The sequence below is a fragment of the Desmodus rotundus genome, chromosome X (assembly GCF_022682495.2).
Source record: "Desmodus rotundus isolate HL8 chromosome X, HLdesRot8A.1, whole genome shotgun sequence".
NCBI classification, from domain to species: domain Eukaryota; kingdom Metazoa; phylum Chordata; class Mammalia; order Chiroptera; family Phyllostomidae; genus Desmodus; species Desmodus rotundus.
The window spans coordinates 60931464-60950542 of record NC_071400.1 but is presented as its reverse complement, the minus strand read 5'-3'; the positions used below and the strand labels follow the sequence as shown (position 1 = coordinate 60950542).

Sequence of the window (19079 nt, the reverse complement as noted above, 5' to 3'; positions counted from 1 at the left end):
AGAGACATATCAATTTGTCATTCCACATATTTATGCATTCATTGGTTAATTCGTACATGTGCCCTGCCAGGGATTGAACCAGAATGTATTTCATTTTATTTTAATTTTTAAAAATATTTTATTGTTTATGCTATTAGTTGTAGCACTCCTTGCCCTTCGCCCGTCCCCCATCCAGCCCGCACCCCACTTCCATATTCCATCCCTTCAGTGTTGTCCATGTCCATGGGACCTTCATTTGCGTTCTTTGACTGATCCCTTCACCTTCTTCCAGTCAGTCAGCCTCCCCCTTCTCCACGTACAGCTGTCAGTCAGTTCCATGGTTCCATGCCTCTGGTTGTATTTTGCTCGTTAGTTTATTTTGTTCATTTGATTCCTCTTATGAGTGAGATCGTATGTTTTTTGTCTTTCACCGACTGGCTTATTTCACTTAGCATAGTAGTCTCCAGTTCCATCCATGCTGTCACGAAAGGTAGGAGTTCCTTCTTTCTTTCTGCTGCGTAGTGTTCCCTTGTGTAGATGTACCACCGTTTTTTGATCCACTCATCTACCGATGGGCAAGTAGGCTGATTCCAACTCATGGCTATTGTAAATAGTGCTGCTATGAACGTGAGGGTAGATGAGTGTTTTTGGATTGGTGTTTCGGAATTCTCGGGTATGTTCCCAACAGTGGAATCACCGGGTCAAAAGGCAGTTCCGTTTTAGATTTTTGAGGAAATTCCATACTGTTTTCCGCAGTGGCTGCACCAGTCTGCGTTCCCACCAACAGTGCACTAGGGGTCTCTTTTCTCCACATCCTCGCCATCACGAGTTGTTTGTTAATTTATTACTGACAGCCATTTTGGCAGCTGTGAGGTGATATCTCATTGTGGTTTCAAGTTGCATCTCTCCCATGGCTAGAGAAGTTGAGCATTTTTTCACACGTCTATGGGTGATCTGGGTGTCCTCCTTAGAGAAATGTCTACGCAGGTCTTTTGCCCATCTTTTAATTGGGTTATTTGTCTTCCTGGTGTTGAGTTGTATAAGTGCTTTATATATTTTGGAGATTACACCCTTGTCTGATGTTTCGTTGGCCAATGTGTTCTCCCATGCAGTTAGTTCCCTTTTCATTTTAAGCATCATTTCTTCAGCTGTGCATTTCTCCAGCTTTTTAATTTGATGTAGTCCCATTGTTAATATTTCTTTTGCTCTAGGTGATACATCGGGGAAAATATTACTATGTGAGATATCTGGAATCTTACTGCCTGTATTTTCCTCTAGGATTTTTATATATCATGTCTTCTAGTTAAGTCTTTTATCCATTTTGGGCTCATTGTGGTGTATAGTATAAGAAGGTGGTCTACTTTCTTTTTCTTTTTCCTTTTTGCGTGTACCAGTCCGGTTCTCCCAATGCCATGTATTGAATAGACTGTCTTTACTCCATTGTATGCTCTTGCCTCCTGTGTCAAATATTAGTTGACTACAAAGACCTGGGTTTATTTCTGGGCTCTCCATTCTGTTCCATTGATCTATGCCAGTACCAGACTGTTTTGATTAGAGTGGACTTTTAGTGTAGTTTGATATCGGGGATTGTGATCCCTCCAACTTTGTTCTTGTCTCTCAAGATTGCCGATGCTATTCGGGGCTGTTTTTGGTTCCATACAAATTTTCAGAATATCTGTTCTAGATCGGTGAAGTATGCCTTTGGTGTCTTAATAGGAATTGCACTGAGCCCTAGCTGTTTGGCTCAGTGGACTGAGTGCTGGTCTGCAAACTAGAGGGTCACCAGTTCGATTCCCAGTCAGGGCACATGCCTGGGTTGCGGGCTAGGTCCCCAGTAGGGGGTGCGCGAGAGGCAACCACACTTTGGTGTTTCCTTCTTTCTCCCTCTCTCCCACTCTAAAAATAAATAAATAAGAAATCTTTAAAAGAAGGTAAATCCCAGGTGGATCGAAGAGTAAACTCTGGAAAATGGAACACTAAAACTACTAGAGAAAGGGACAGGTGGATATCTTATCTTCTGAGAGTGTTGAAAATAATATGAGCTCAGAAACCCCAGGGGAGGAAAACAATCAAGTGGCTATGTAAAATTGAACAAGTATGTGTAGCAAGGGACAAATGGGAGATTGCTCGTGTCAATTTGAGGGCGCTAATTTGTTAACAAGGAATTTTTTAAAGCAAAGCAAACCACACAATGTAGAAATAGGCTATGAATCTATGAAGGTGAACATGCAGGCCATAAGAAAAGAAATACAAAGACAAATAAACAAACAAACAAAGAAACGATGTTCGGCCTCACTAACAACTTTTTTTTTAAGGCACATTAAAACAGAGATGTTTTTGCGCATCAGATGGGCAAAATCTCGAACATTTGCATCAGTCTGAGTGAGGCTACAATGACTGTTACACGCTGTTGAGGACGGTGTATGCTGGGGCAGCGCCTCTGGAGGGCACGTTGGCAGCGTTGTTCCCATTGGAAATGCACACCGCAAGCTCAACAGTGGGGAGGCAGAGAAGGTCCACGTGGCCAGGGCAGAAAGTGCTGAAGGAAAGAAAAAGACAGGCAGGCGTCCTGGGCTGCTATTTCCGTGTCTCTGTGGAAGGGCTTCCTGTTGGCCTCGCCCAGTGCACTGCAGACAGAGCAAGTCAAGAGTGTGGAACAGCCCGAGCAGCAGGGAACCTGAAGAAGCTTCGGAATGTCTCCCGAACCAGTGCTCAGAGTCTGTCCTGTTTGGAAATCCTTCCCTGGAGATAGACGCTCAGGGACGGCACACACAGCCCTTCAACCTCAGGGGCGCGTCAGCACCCTTTAGGCTCTCTGTACTCATCTGATGACTGAATGTGGCGCCTGATTGCACGCTCCCCGGGTCGCCACTAGGCGGAGACAGAGGAATGAATGCTCGATAAATGCTCCTTCCAGATTTCAGAGCCCATGGTCTAGAGAGGAACTATGGAAAGAAGAAGCAGAAAAAAAGATATATCATATGTTTTCTGGTCAACCTTGAGCAGGCAATTCCCTTACTCTTGGGCTGCTTTTCCCTGCCATGACCCACCCTCCTCATTTCTCCTTGAGGTGGCCCGGGATGTGACCTGGCATGAGGGTGCGGTGGTGATGGGGCAGTTTGCACCACTAGATGACCCCATAGGGGCAGGTGAAGCGGGGAGTCAGACAGGCCTAGTAGGTCTTCACTGACTGCTGCGTCTTGACGTCAGTGTCTCGCACATGAGCTTATGCTTTGCGTAAGCTGGCCCACATCCACATCCCCAACGCCTCGTCCTCCCGTTCCCACTGGCCACCTCTTCTGGCCTCTCAGTGTGGGATCGAGACAGACAGAGAATCCTGAGGTTGTTGTGTAGCAGGGGGGGTTTGAAGTCGTCCCAAACCTGAACTGTCACCTGTAAATTTGGGAGCAGTTGGCAGTCACATTTGCCACCATTCAGGAGCTGAATCACCCATAAGAGGGGCCACCCCACAGCTGGGGCCGTGGGTTTTTTTCCCTTGCCACAACATGTGGCGTGTAGCTCCACAAACAAGTGCGTGAGACCGGTTGGCATTTTGGGGGTGTCCCCCCACTGACACAGTTGTCCACGTGCATCTAGCCACCCGTCCCCACATGGAATTAGATGGCCAACGCAGGAATTGTCCCACATACGCCTCTTTGCCAAGACCCATTTCTTCACTCTCCTGGGTGGCTCGCCAATCGTTAGGACCACACAGCCCCAGGGACCGATCCCAGGGCCAAAAGTCTACCTGGGTGTTCGGAGGGCAGGGAAAGACCAAAGAAAGAGGCTGGCCACTCCACTATGGTAACTGAGTTACTAAGGGAAACTTACACATGAGGTGCCTTTTGGGCAGCTGCAAGACAAAATGAATGCCCGCACCTTGACAGGTGGCAAAAAATTATGTAGGGTAAAGGGGGTAGGGGATAGTCACAGATACTAGTACGTGAATGCTACCCGACATGGAGATTACACACTTGACCAGGTCAGGACGATGGGCTGTTCCAGGAACCGGCACATAGTGGGAGGTAGAGGTAGGGGTACAGGATTATGTCACAGTGCTGCAAAGGGGTTTGCAGGAACCGATCTCGTTACGGAACAGTGTCTCCTCCAAAGCGAGGGATGTGAGGCTGGAGCCCAAGATGATGGCAGCACAGAGGTTCTCTCCCCGTGTTAGCGTGGCAGCCGGTGGGTAGGTTGGGCACTTTTCCCCTCAGGAGGCCACCTATTGGCCGTGCCAGCCCTTTCCCTGGCATTGTCAAATGCAGTCAGTATCAGGTGGGAATAAAGACTCCGATGGACTTCTGCTTAGAAGGCTGGGCTTCCATGGGTGCTGGTGGGGCCAGAAGTGTCTCCTTCCTCCAGCTTCCGCATAGCCCAACCTCACCTCCAGGCCTGGCCCTTCTCAGTCAGTGGCTACGATTCCCCAGGGTGCTCTGCTTGCCTCTGCAGAAAGCTACAAGCTGACTCTGCCTTTAAAATAGTCTTGTGCCCTCCACATGACAACTACTGAAAATGAGGTTCACAAAACAAGGACGGGCCGTGCAGGGGGTTCAGTGATGCCCACCCCCCGCCAATGCATGTCCACCTGCAACCTACTGCAGTCCTAGGAAAGGAATTCAGTTTGCAAATTGACGGTGCTCTGCCAACTGTTCCGGGCCTGTGATAAGTGTAGAACCCGAGGGTGTAGTATATGCAGACAGACTTCATGTCTGGTGAAACTAATAATGTTTGGTGTGTCTTTTTCCAGTTAATTTTACTGCTAATTTTACTGCATTTTCCAAAAACATTAACCATTATGGATTGGAAATAATTTCAGAAAGAAAGAAACAAAAGGTCCTTCACCAAAAGGAGTTGGAAAGCACTCCTCTAAACAACAGCTGGGAGCAGCTCCTCGGAGTTTCTGGAAGGAAACCGCTGCCATTCGCTGTAGAACCCGCTCACCCCGTAATGCGTATTCTTCTTGTCCTTGCAGGAGTGGGTGGAGACAGTACTTAGATCCAGGTCCTCACATCTCCTCCACTTTGCCCACAACTTCTACTTGTGTCTGTATTCTGTTGTGTCGAAGTTAAAACATCTTTATTAATTATTCTGATACGGAATAGTACAGTTTCTGGATTCTGGGAAACTGGCAACAGTGCCGGAAACATCATTTTTGAATCTTCCCAACCCTCCCTCGACTCCCCCAGCCCCAACAAATGAGAGAGAGAATGGGAAAGCAGGGCCAAAACCCCAGGGAAACATCCACAACAAAAGTAGGTGACAAATTACCCCCATAAACTCTGAAATATGGGCTGGCTGAGGCCAAACCACCTCTGGCCCCAAGATCTGTGGAACATTTCCTTTTCTTTGTTTCTTTTTAAAATTTTTCCCAACTTTGTTATCCCCTTTATCCCTCTCCTCCCTGTACCCTACCACCCTTCAACATTCCCCCCACCACTTAGTTCATGTCCATGGGTTGTATATATATAAGTTCTTTGGCTTCTCCACTTCCTCTACTATTCTTAATCTCTCCCTGTCTATTTTGTGCCTACCTATTATGCTTCTTATTCCCTCTACCTTGCCCCCCATTCCCCCCCTCCCCCTCCCCATGGATAATCCTGCATGTGATCTCCATTTCTGTGATTCTATTCCTGTTCCAGTTGTTTGCCTAGTTTTGTTTCTTATTTTTTTCATACATGTTCTTTGTCTAGTGATATTTTTTATATATTTTTTTTCCATTTTTTAATTGTTAATTCAATTACAAGTTGTCTGCATTTTCTCCCCTTCCCTCCACCCCACCCCAGCCAAACCCACCTCCCTCCCCCACCTCCACCCTCCCCCTTGGTTTTGTCCATGTGTCCTTTATAGTAGTTCCTGTAATCCCCTCTCCTCACTGTCCCCTCCCCACTCCCCTCTGGCTATTATTGTCAGATTGTTCTTAAAAATATGGAACACTTCACGAATTTGCGTGTCATCCTTGCGCAGGGGCCGCGCTGATCTTCTCTGTATCGTTCCAATTTTAGTATATGTGCTGCCAAAGCGAGCACTGTTTTTGTGTTTTAGGTTCAGTTGTTGATAGTTGTGAGTTTGTTGTCATTTCACGGTTCATGGTTTCAATCATCTTCCATTGCTTAGATAAGTCCCTTTAACATTCCATATAATAAGGGCTTGGTGATGACAAACTCCTTTAACTTGACCTTGTCTGAGAAGCACTTTGTCTGCGCTTCCATTCTCAATGATAGCTCTGCTGGATAGAGCCATCTTGGATGTAGGTCCTTGCCTTTCATGACTTTGAATACTTCTTTCCAGTCTCTTCTTGCCTGCAAGGTTTCTTTTGAGAAATCAGCTGATAGCCTTATGGGCACTCCTTTGTAGGTAAGTGCCTCCTTTTCTCTTGCTGCTTTTAAGATTCTCTCCTTATCTTTAATCCTGGGTAACTTTATTATGATGTCTTGGTGTGTTTCTGCTTAGGTCCAACTTCTTTGGGACTCAGTGAGCTTCTTGGACTTCCTGGAAGTCCATTTCCCTTGCCAGATTGGAGAAGTTGTCCGTCATTATTTCTTCACAGAAGTTTTCGATTTCTTGCTCTTCCTCTTCTCCTTCTGGCACCCCTATGATTCGGACATTGGAGCGTTGACAGTTGTCCCAGAGCTTTCTCAGCCTCTCCTCATTTTTTTGAATTCTTGTTTGTTCATTCTGTTCCGGTTGGGTGTCTATTTCTTCATTTTGTTTCAAATCCTTGGTTTGAGTCCCAGTTTCCTCCCCTTCCCTTCTGGCTCCCTGTATGTTTTCCTTTATTTCGCTTTGTATAGACTTCATTTCTTCCTTCTTTTTGCAACCGAGCTCAATCATCCCTGTGAGCATCCTGATTACCAGTGTTTGGAACTCTGCATCAGATAGGTTGGCTACCGCCTTGTCGCTTAGTTCTTTTTCTGGAGTTTTGATCCGTTCTTTCATTTGGGCCATATTTCTTTGTCTTGGTGCACCTGCTATGTTGTAAGGGGCGGAGCCTTAGGTATTCACCAGGGCGGGGCAGCCCTCTTGGCTGAGCTGTGGTGCTGTCTGTGGGGGAGGGGTCAGAGAGGGAACAATGACACTTGCTGGCTCTGCTCTAGCCCCACCTTCCGTCACTTCCCTCACTTCCCACATGTGGACTGTGGTCTTTCACACATGCTGATTCACACATGGGGGGTTTGTGTACGTTCCAGGACCCTGCGGGCCTCTCCCACAGACTCTCCTGTGATCCTCAGAGCCTCTCTCACTGCCACAACTCCTGCGGATCTTTACATCCAGGGGTTTTGGGTCTTTAGTTTCCCATGCTGAAACCCTGGGCTCTGTGGTCTGTCTCGCTTCCCAATGGTTCCTCCCAGCTTATCGGCCCACGAATGTGGGACCAACTGGTCCATCAGCCACCTCCTTGGCTGGGCATCCTCTCCGCCTCGGCTGCCCAACTCCGCCCCTCCTACCAGTCTGGACGAATGTTTCTTTAACTGCAGGGTTGTCGCACGTCCGTGAAGTTTGAATATCTGGCAGTTCTGGTTGTTTTTCGTTTTCAAATTTGTTCTTGTTCTTCTTTGGGTTGTGTGAGGGAGTGAAGCATTTCTACCTATGTCTCCATCGTGGCCGGAACTCCTGGGCTGCTTTCTATCTCCAAGTTCCAAGTTTGGAATGTTGGAAAATTGATGCTTCCACAGATACCCTCCCAATCCTTGGCGTGTCAGTACATGAGCAGATCCACCGATCTGCGGAATCTTAGCATCTGAGGAAAGAAGGTAGACAGAAGGAAATGGAGGCTGCCTGGTGGACCTAGAGCTCCAATACTTACCTACCTTTAGGTAATGCCAACCATGGGATTCTTTGTGGTTGGTCGTCCAGATACAAGGCAAGAAACTAAGGAGAACCCATCAATCTGTGGCTAACCTTTTCAAAACATAAAGAGACTGTTGAGGAAAATACAATGAACCCGATGGAGTAGCTGCACATGGTTGCATGGAGAAGAGCCCTGGTGTGCAGACGAGGGGGAGAAGGGTGAGGCTTCCTCACGGTCCCCAGGCAGGTGTGAGGCCCACAGCCAACATGGTGAAGGAGGAGGAGCGGGGGCGTGGAGTTCAGTCTGGGACCGCACTCCTGAATGCTTGGCAGCACAATTTCTGAGAAACTTAGATACAAATAACGGCACTTAATTTGAGAATTTGGAGGAGTAGGGAAGGGCCAATGAATAGCATACCTCTTCCTGCCAGAGTTCTGAGCCAATTAACACACACTACAAAAGCCCCAGCAGAAGGGGAAGCAAGACAACTTTTACACCGGGTACAGCTTGTTATAGGGGCAGACTGAGCTTGCGAATTCCCTCCCAAGCCCCCACCCCCTGTCTAGACTCGAACAACCCATGGAGGAAGGTTTTGGGCCTGCAGAGCAGACTCGCATTTCCAATATTGCGGCCTCCCCACCCAGCTGGGTGGAAAGGGAAGAAGAAAGAGACCCAGTGCCCCACACTCGGAACCTTTGGCAAATTAACCACTCGGTGAAGAAATGTGTGCCTGTGTGTGCTACCCACCAACAGCGTGTTCCACTGCATCTCCGTGTGGCATCAACTTCCTTGAGGGAGGAAACCAGGAGAGAGAAGGGTACACCCCTAACAGCACGCATGCCCCACATTTGACAGATTGTTGTGCCACTTAACCCTTTGGGCTTACCCATTAAATCTATGGTGTACCAGTGCCCGCAAGTTCACTCCTTTGTCTGCTGTCATCCCAATTATTTCCAGCCACCATTGCCCAACCATTGCATCTCATCAGACGCTCGGCATCAAGGTCAAATGACAAGCCCTAATAACAGTCCCACGTGCACGATACTGCAAATATAAACCCACCATGAATTTTCTGGGGAGAAAATGAAGTTCAAAATTCCCCTCGTGAATTCAAGTTTAAAGGCATTAGAGGAAAGCTCCAAAGAAAAGTCTTTCAGTCTGTGAGCTGGAGTAGAAAGAAGCTGAAGCCCCTGCTCGCTCTGTGCAACCTCCCGACTGCTCAGACTCAGAGGTTCCTGCCGCTAAGTGGAGCCAGGGTCCTGCATCTGGGCGACCATCCACAGGAATGGCCCCAGCAGTTAGGTTACTTCCGTGCCAACTCACCCTGGATTTTGCCTTGTAAAGGGTCCAAATAGTTAATAGGATGCCCACAAATATCCCCCCGTGGCACTACAGTCCCAGCAGAATGACGTCCCCAGAACTCGGCGTCATGTTGGCCCAGAATCTGTGACAGCCGATGGGAGAGACATGCAGAAAATGTGGATACTTTTGAGCGATGAGGTAGCTGAGCTACCACTGCTTTAGAACATCTAGGAATTTGCAAAGGTGGCAGCCCCAGTAACTTGGGTCTCGTTTGAAGTGCCTGTCTTTCAAAGCGTTGAATTCATCTTTCAAAACCTCTTACTTTCCACTCCTCCCTTTGGGCCCCATTTCCAGGTAACCCCGGAACTAAAGCGGGTGGTTGCAGTACGTGATGAAGGAGGCCCTTTCAGCCCCGGGCCACGGTGGTGCATCCACTGGCCTTGCCAAAGAGCTGCTGCGGCCTTGAGCTCTGCCTCCAGGCCAGGTTTCTCCCTTGAGCTCAGTTGGCTTCTGCTGAGAACACCTTGCTTCAGGAAAGCTCCGTGACTTTGTTTTCCACACGTGCAGGACAAGATCACGGCGAGGAGGTGATCCCAAAGCCTGGGGCATGGCCCTGTCTCCATTCGGAAGCAGAAGAGCTTTTGTATTAGAAACTGTGTCCAGGAGGAGAGAGGAGGCAACGGAAGGTGGAAGGGCTGGAAAAGTGGCACACACCCACCTTGGACTGTGGGAAGCCTCTCAGGGTCAGCATCAGAGGCAGAAAGTACTGGGGTGATTCAAGGGGATTGTGTGGGATTCTCAGCACAAACACGGCTGTCTGGGGGTCCTGTGTCCTTTTCCGGGGGTGGCAGAATGCTGGAATGAGGGCCTTCTTCCTGCTGCTGCCTAGAAGCCAGCAGTGCGCTGGCCCTCCCAGGACTAGAAGATTCTGAGACATGGCAATGGCTTGGGCTTGGGCACTGCTACTTCTAAAAAGGGCAGTAGTGGTCAGGAGGCTTCTCTGAGAAAACCCTGTGGGCAAGGGAGGTGAGCAAAATGAACACCCGCAGTGGGCAGCCTGGAGGGCCTGCAAAGTGTAGGCTGCTTTATGAAAGCGAGGGGCGCCAGAAGTACCCTGGGTCCTGCTGCCCAGATGCACAGCGTGGTGTGTGGGACACATTGAGCTACGCCTAGACCAGGACTGGGGAGACCAAAGTATTAGCTGGAAGTTTAGGTCAGCTGGGGAGTAGCATTCTCAAGGTTCCATGACTCTTATTCCCCCACTTCATTCAGTGAAGCTACTTTGATGGCATGGAATAGCGTGCGGCTGTTAAACGTTAATTCAGCCCTCGTACACGGTTGTCACTCTTAAGATGAAAAACACAAGTTACCATATAATAAGTATGAGCTGGTGTCAATGTTTTGCAGACAAAATTACATACGTGTATACATGCACACATCTAGGTGTTTGTGAAAGGGCCTGGGAATGCGTACTCTATGGATACCTGACAACTAGGAGGCAGCGGCGGGTGATCACCCTCATTTCTATTCACTTCCGTATTGTTTGAATTGTACAAGGTCATGTGTCACACGATTCATTAAATGTGTATCTATACGTATGTGGTCTGCGTGAAAAATGGAGGCCCCGAGAGTCCCGATAAGGCCCCCGCCTTGGAGTCATGACAAGTGACATCCAGCACCTTTTTACATGTCTATCGGCCATGCGTAGGTCCTCTTCGGAGAAGTGTCCATTCAGGCCCTCTGCCCATTTTGAAGTTGGATCGTTTGGGGAGATTTGGTTTTGATGATAAATTACAACGTATGACTTCACTACACATTTTGGGTACTGACCCCTTATTGGATGTGCCCTTGGCGAGTGTACTCTCCCATCCAGTGGGTTGTCTTTTCAGTGTGTTGATGGTTTCCTTTGCCGTGCAAAGACCTTTTAGTTTGACGCGGTCTCATTTGTTGATGCTTTCTTTGGTTTCCCTCGCCTGAGGAGATATATCAGAAAACATCTTACTAAGAGCAATGTCAGAGAGTTCAGTGCCTCTGTTTTCTTCTAGGAGTTTCCCGGTTTAGGGTGTGACCTTTACGTCTTTAGTGCATTTTGAGTTTGTTCCTGCATGTGGTGTGAGAGGGCTGTGTAGTTTCATTTTCACTGTATTTTTTTGCAAAGCAAATGTAAGCAGTTGGGCTTGCGCTACGTGACCTGGGGAAGGCATTCCCCTCGGTGGGGTGGACCTTGGGGATGGCCTCCTTCCTGAGCTCCCCTCTAGGACTTCTGGAGTCCTGCCTTCACGTTCTGTCTCGACGGGAGTGACAGAACGTAGCAACTCCTCTGAGGACACTCCCTTGCGAATAGCCGTCGGGAAATTCTTCCGAGGGCTGCTCCCTGTGGTCCAGACACGCAGGAAAGCCGCCTCCTGGGCTCTGGGGAGCTGTGCCCGCCAGGTCCAGGCCGCCCGGCCCCGCCACTGCTCCTCCACAGATGGGCTGTTCTTCCTTCTTGGGCTTCTCACTAACAGCAGATGGCGCTTCTCCCCGGATTTCCGTGCAGGCACCCGTCCCGCCCCTTCCCGGTCACACCAGGTCTGTTTATGCAGGGCTGATGAAGGGACACACACGAGAAAAGAGCAGGGAGGACACACTAGCCATATTCCCAGAGGGGCAGCTGCCCTATAGTCCACGCAAGGATGCACGATGCAGCACAGACTGTGACAATCCCGTAACAATCACTTCGATGCCAAAGTAATAAGAGACAGATTGAATTATCTTTGGATTCTTTTAAACATACTTTTGTTCATAGCCTGTATTTCTTCTTATTGTTCATCTATAAGGTATCACCTTATGATGCGTCCATACTGTAGAATGCGGCGGTAAAGAGAAGGAAGTAAACCAGTGTGCGCTGGTTGAAAACCTCTCCCAGACATGTGATTAGGTCAAATCACCAAGGGCAGTAGGTTTGTGCACTGGGACCTCCTCCTTTAAGCTTTCCAATGGGCAAGTGTGTTGACGTTTACGTATACATACACGTGTGAGTGTACAAATCTGAGTACCTATGTGCATGTGTGCACGTGTCCGCGCGCGCGCGCGAGCGGGCATGAGTGTGTTGTGTGTGCTCACCCGTGTGTGCGTGCGTGTGCCCGGGCATGTTTGCTTTGGTGTGCATGTGTGCACATGTGTGTGGGAGGCATGTGTGTGCGTAGGCACATGGCAGAGCAGGGAAGGAACTGAGCCTCACGGCTAAGGATGCTGCTCTCGGGGAGAGTGGGGAGCACCGAAGGAGCAGAGACTTTCCCATGGGCTCTCACTTCTCGCTTGTTAAGTATTTGGGTCATGCGTGACTCTCCCTTTCATTTTTGTGTTTCTCAACATTGGAAGGTTTCGGGCGCCAGTGAAACGAGAAGTGCCCGCTTTCTTCCATGGGAAAAAGAGCAGCAGGGAGCTGGGGCGGCAAAGCTAAAGACAAAGGACCAAGTCCAGGGAAGGTCAGCACGGAGCCAGAAAGCACGCTCTCACACTCATGGACAGTGGTCCTGGGACGGACAAAGGGCTGAGAGAGGGGAGGCGGCAGAGGAGGAAAGCCAGGCTGGGCCGTGTGATTTCTGGACAGGGCCGGGGATGAGGCAGAGGACTTCATGACCCTCTGTTCCGAAGGGAGGAGTGGGCAGGTTGCCCTCTAGGGACCCGTCCGGCTCAAAGAGTCCAGGGGCCCATCAGGCCGGTGGGAACCACAATGATACGGAGCGTAACACGCAAGGGACTGCAAAACTGGAATCACCACGATCATCTAGGCCTATCATCAGAATGGACTTTCAGGTTTCACTGAGCCCACGTGAGTCTCCATGGCCCTGGAGAAAGCGTATGCCCCTACGTGAGTTCCTGTCCTTTAGGTGACAACTCCACTTCCCCGGGACCCTTAACTCCTATCGATTCTAGATTTGTTAGCTCTCTAGAATCCTTAGAAACCTCCCCCTCTCTTCCGCTGTGAGGGAGGGAAGCGCACCTGGGTCCTGCCAAGGGAAGAAGGCAGCAAACGTGTCCCCCGGTAGCCCAGGAAGCTGCCTGGCCTCATCCCCTTGCTCCCACACTCTAGACGCAGAGCAGCCAAAGCCACTGTCCTGCCAGGCACTCAGCGCCCCATTGTCCCGAGGGTCCTCACTTCCACCCCGATGCTCAGCTGTGTCCCGCTGGCTCCGGCCCTGTGACCTGGCTTCCCCCACCCCCCACCCCGTCCCTCTGCTCTTCTCACTCTACGCCCTCCCTGGACCATCATCACCTCAGCCATCGCCAGTACACCAGAGATGCCTTGCTTTCACGCAACCACGTATTCAAGCATACGTGTTGGGCACCTGCTCAATGCCTGATGTGGTGCCAGTTGTAGGGGATGCAGAAGAAAGCTATGGGCATTTTGTCCCACGAACACTCACGGACGCTTCTGACACGTGCCAGCCACTATCTGAGAGATTGAAGAAGGCACGATTCTTGCCATCATGCAGCTCACGGGCTGTGGAGGTAGACAGAGACATAAACGAAGGGTTACAGGACTCAGGGGTAAGTGATACGGTTGGGGGAGCCTGGAGCAGCAGCGATACCTGAGGGAGGGGCTAACTCAGCTTAGGCGTCAGGGCAGCCGGGGCCTCCCTGCAACCGAGGGGGGCGTTGTTCACACAGGAGACGCAGCAGCTATTGCTGGTCACACTTCTCCCTCTCTGGGCATTGTTCACAGCCCTGCGGATGCGGGAATCCTGGGAACGTGGGGGGCGTGGTGGCGCTAACAGAGGGGCAGCATAGCCAATGTGCAAAGTCAAAACGTGTTTAGTATCAGCATGCCAGACCTTGCGTCTTACAGGGATTCCCTATAATAAGGTCAGTGACCCTGTCGGGCCAGTCTCCTCTACTCAAACCTATTTAGTAACACGAACCTCAGTGCCTCCCACCCCACCCCCGCCCCCTGCCCCAGACAACTCTTCGACATGTAAGACAACTTCGTGTGTGGACTTCACTTATCTCGGTTCGTTTCTTGTAATAACTCACCAGGTGAACTAAAGTGGCACCACAGCGAGCAGGTCTTTATTGTCTGTGAGCCCAGGGCAGAATTCAGGAAGCTCAGGGAATGTAGGCCAGGGCCAAGCCCAGCAAAGAGGGTCGGAGGTCCTGCAGAGCTGGCTACACTCCCAGCTGTGACAGGGCTCCAGGGTGTCCCACAACCTGGACGATTGCCAGACAACTGCCCCCTCCATCCCGGGAGCTCTAGGGAAGGGGACGCAGGATGGCCCCTCTGCAGAGAAGCCACACCTTAAGCTCCGACTCCATGATCTTGGGCTTTGGGGATCTGGCCGAACTGCAAATCTTCCCTTTTGGACTCGTTTGAATCACGCACCTTGTCACCCCAGCAGGCAGGGCACACAACCATGGCGCTCATCACCCTCAGTGACTGCTGCCTCCAGACCCCCACGTGTTTCTTTCTTCCCAATCTGTCCGCCATTGACATTTGCTGTATTTCAGTCATTGTCCCCAGCTCGCTGGCCAATTTCCTCTCCAGCAGCCAGCGGATGCCCATCCCAGGCTGTACCTTGCTAATGGACCTCTTCATTGCTCTGGGGGGAGCAGAGTGTCTCCTCCTGGCTGTGATGGCCCATGACGGCTCTGTAGCCCTCTGCACCCCCCAGCGCCACACGCTCACCATCGCCAGGGCCCTCTGTCTGCAGGTGCGGGCTCTGGCGTGCGTCCGTGGCTTTGCACTCTCACTCACCCTTACCATGCTAATGCTCCTCTTACCCTTGTGTCGGTCCCAGGAGATCAGTCATTTCTACTGTGACATCCCTGCCGTGCCATGCCTGGCCTGCTCAGACACGCGAGCCAAGGAGATTGCAGCCTTCCTGCTCTGCATGATCCCACCCCGTCGCTTCCCTCCTTGCTGACACTCCTCCCTGTGGACTCATTATCGCTGCCATCCTCAGAACCCACTCAGCTGAGGGCAGGAGCAAAGCCTTCTCCACCTGTGCTGGGCCCCTGCTGGTCTCTCTTCTGCACCGTGGCTGCGCCAGATTCATAGGCATTCGCCCCAAGTCACGCTACACCCCGGAACAGGACAGAATCGTGCCCTTAATCTACACCAATGTAACTCCCGTGCTCTACCCCGTGATCCACATATGTAGCCTGCGCAACAAGGAAGTCTAGGGTGCCCTCAGGAGGCTCCTGGAGAGCCACAACCAGATGAGGCGGCAGCCCAATGCCAAGTGAAGGGCAGAGCGGAGGCCACCGGGCCTAACCTGGCGTCCTCACAAGAACCCAGTCGGTCATGCCCACTGCACACCAGGCGGCTCCCCTCCGTCCTCGGAGGGCTGCGTCCGGGTAGTGCGCGCCCCTGAACTTCACCGCCCCCTTTTCTGTGGTCAGAGAGATGGAACGAATCGTAAGGCTTTCCAAAATGCAGCAGTTCGGGGGTGTTTTGCTGTCCCTTCGTGAACAACCGCATTCAGCCTCCGGGACACTGTCAGAGACATGAACACGGACAGGAAGAAGGTCACGAGAGGACCCAAACAAAACATTAAGGCAGCCGCTTCTCTGGCCAAAGAGTTAGTGAGGATAGAAATACAAGGAGCTGCCAAGTCCAAACTAGGTAAAGTGAACAAGTGGAAAGGCAGAGCCAGCCCAGACACTGAATCCTGCACCACCAGAAAATGTCCTGGAGACCAGGGGAGATGCAACAATGCAAACCAAAGCAGCGGCAGCCAAAGCAGCAGCGCAGGGGGCGTGTGACCCGTTCCACTCCCACCCCACTCACCATCCTCACTCAGGCATTTCACCATCTGCCCCGGCCCGGCCTCTGGGCTGGGCGGCTCCTCCTCCTCCCCCTGGCTATAGGGCCACTGGCTCTTGGCAGCCTGATAGGCCAGCGCGTCCTCCAACCTGACTCGCCAGGCTTGGGGCGGCGCCTCTCCACTGCGGCCCCACGTGCTCGCTCATCACCCAGTGCTGAAAGGCTTGGTCCATCTCCCGGACTGGCCTGGAGGCTCCTTGAAGGCAAGAACTGTGATTAATCTCTGTTGCCACAGGACCTGGCATGCAACGGGTATTCAATAAGCAGTAATTGCACTGTGAGCCCCCATGAGTGTGGGACCTCTTCAGATCCTAGTCGCTAATGGAATGAAAGCCTTCAGTATCCTGCTGAGCGGAGGCCTCTGTGATGCAAGGACTCTGGTCAGGCGTACCGATCTCCAGCAGCTATTGGCTGACCCCACTTCCACCCCACAAGCTGGGCTAGGTGCCATGGATCCCTGGAATTCCCTCCATCACAGCACTGCGCAAGGAATATTATCGCATGAGTAAATGAATGAATGATCGAGCACCTTGTGTGTGCCAGGCACTGGGCATAGCCCTGGGGATACCGGAAAGCACAAGACACAGTCCGTGCCCTCCCAGAGCTCACCAATTAGCCTGGGGGGTGAAGCGCCAAAACAGCTCTTCTAAAACACAATTGTTATGAGCTCTTCCTAGGAAAAGGCGATTTGTCCCCAAACCCAGGAGCACCCACATTCTGTTAAAAGGGGCCTTGCGTCGTTGATGACCTGTCATGGGACAACTAGACCACCATGATGACCATCACTCTCTGGACTTCACTTTCGGTCAACAGTACATTTCCTTATAGATTCAGCCCCCCAGAAGAGTTCGGAACCCACCCACACAAACCTCCGTGAACATCAGCTATTTCCAGCCTTGCCTGCTCCCCTCGATTTGCAGCTCCTCCTACCTACCTCATCACGCCTCGGCGAGGTCCCCGTCATCGACAGCAAAGACACCCTCAGAGCCACCAGAGGGCCACTCCTCCATGGGAGTGGCAGAGCTTGGAGAATAGCAGGCATGTAGATGACTCTTCCCAGTGCCCAGACCTAGTTGCTTTTTGGTCAGTGCCAAGGCCACAGCAAGTCACTGAGAGACGGTGAAAACAGAAGAGCCCTCTGAGAAGCCCTGCCCAAAAGCTTACCCACCAGCAAATTCCCGGGGACACTGCAGTGCCATCTGGATGCTACGACAAAAGACAGGCTCACGTTGCTGTCAAACGGGGCAATACTGTCCCACATGATCTAGGACTGTGGCGAGGATTGGGAGGACAGAGCACGGAAAGCGATGCCTGGCCCAGCACCTGGCAGGCAGGATGCCACGTCAACGGCAGCAAGGATGAGCCAGTTAGATGGAGAGCTGGGCCCTTCCATGTTGCTCTCCCCCTCAGGATGCACTTCCCTCAGGGCCCTTAGAGCTGGGGCAGGTTGCAGTCTGCGTGTGCGTGTGTGTGTGTGTGTGTGTGTGTGTGTGTGAGAGAGAGAGAGAGACAGACAGACAGACAGACAGACAGACAGAGGGACCACCAGCAGGATGGTCTCCCTGCAGGATACCTAGATGGTGACTCCAGGTTGATCACAGGGAAGGTGTGACGATCGCTGAAGGAAATCCATGGGCTACGGAGAGACACACGGGAGTGAGAGTGAGACAGACAGAGCCCCAAACAGTAGCTGTTTCTGGCCAACAATACCCACTCCCGCACCTTAGGCTCTGTGCTTCAGGGCCATGTGATGCCGTCATAAAGGGGTGCAGGGACACCCCTCTCTTTGACAAGCTTACCTGGGTGCTGCTGCTTTTATTGCCTCAAGAAATATTAGCTCTCACTACTCTGATCCCTAAATCCTTCCCTGCTTTCAAAATAAACTAGTGACATGTTGGCAAATGTTGCAGCAGGAGCAAGGGTAGGGGTGTGTTTTAAACACTGTCCTGTCCTGTCCTCTCCTGTGTAGATGTGTCTTTCCCATTGTAGAGAGTTTTAAAAGGGAAAGGTCCCGGGGTCTTCTTTGCCCAAGCAGACCCCTTCCTTAGAGTGCCCTCTCCCACCGTTTTGCCATTTATCTAGTCTTCACTCTTCCTTTAAGGCACCGCTCAGATGCCATGGACTTGACCTTTCACTTTGCAAGATGATGCCCAGCCAGCTGAGCTACACAGCTCAGGACCAAGGAGGACATATCTATTCGTGCAGTTAACATAACATAGTGATGTTTGTGCTAAACAATGTTTCTAGTTTTGGGTCCAGTAGTGATAATACCTGCTTCTTGTCAAGTCTGCACACAGTCCTTTGAAACACATGGTTGCCCTAGGCCCCATCCAAAGGTTCTCTTACCCTGCTTTAACACAGCAAAGGTTGGAGAAGTAAGACGTGCAAGGCCGTTCCTCTGGCAGGGCTGTGCCAGCTCCATTTTGAACTGGCTCCATTTATATCATTGCTTGCAAATCTCTAAGTTAAGACATGATGTCAACCTGGTGTCGGGTGGATGAGAGACAGTGGCTAGGACACATTTAGGGAGATTGATTACATGGGGGTTCAGATGAGAGAGTGGGAGGCTGTGCAAATACCTGTCACCAAGACAGTAAATGAAAGAGAAAGGGGCATTTGGGGGGGGGCGGGGAAAGCGTGAGGTCATTAGGCGGCTAGTGGGTTCCAAGTGCCCACAGGACACCAGCTTCAGGTGCCTGTACTGATTTGAAGCTCAGGAGTTCAAGAAGGATGTTGAGCACCGTGCAACGGGTACAAATATCCTTATTGATTTGACCATCCCCTTCCTTGGATTCATGCCCTATCACCTCTAGCCTTCGTCGTTATGAATTATGCCTCGTGTATTTACTGCGTTCTGAACTAGTCTCTTTGATTCGGAAATGCGAAGGCCTTAACCGCTATGCAGCCACAAGTGTCTAGCAAGGACTGGCGCTATGGAGAGGAGAGTCTGTGATGTGCTGAGCGCCTCCTGAGTGTCTCCCTGCGTGTGTATGTATTGTGTGTGTGCGCGCTCTCCCACCCATGTGTACCCGTCCTTGAGTACTTGGACGGATTAGAAGAGCAAAACGTTCCCTTGTGTGATATTGGTGACAGGCACTGAAAGCAAACCATCAGTAGCCCTCTAGAGGAACACCTTCCCCTGCAGGTTGAGCGTTCGGTGTGCAATTTGGAAAGCGTTGCTCTTGGGAAGCAGCTCCAGGT

The 19079-nt window shown here is 51.0% G+C and overlaps 1 non-coding gene and 1 pseudogene across 1 annotated transcript; one reads left to right on the top strand and one right to left on the bottom strand.

Moving 5' to 3' along the window:
- Positions 1-5898: 5898 nt before the first annotated feature.
- LOC128780034 (U6 spliceosomal RNA) lies at positions 5899-6005 on the bottom strand. The gene has a single exon (XR_008426034.1). It is a non-coding gene; the product is annotated as a U6 spliceosomal RNA (small nuclear RNA).
- Positions 6006-14324: 8319 nt separating this feature from the next.
- LOC128779924 (olfactory receptor 10V1-like) lies at positions 14325-15298 on the top strand (annotated as a pseudogene).
- Positions 15299-19079: the final 3781 nt, after the last annotated feature.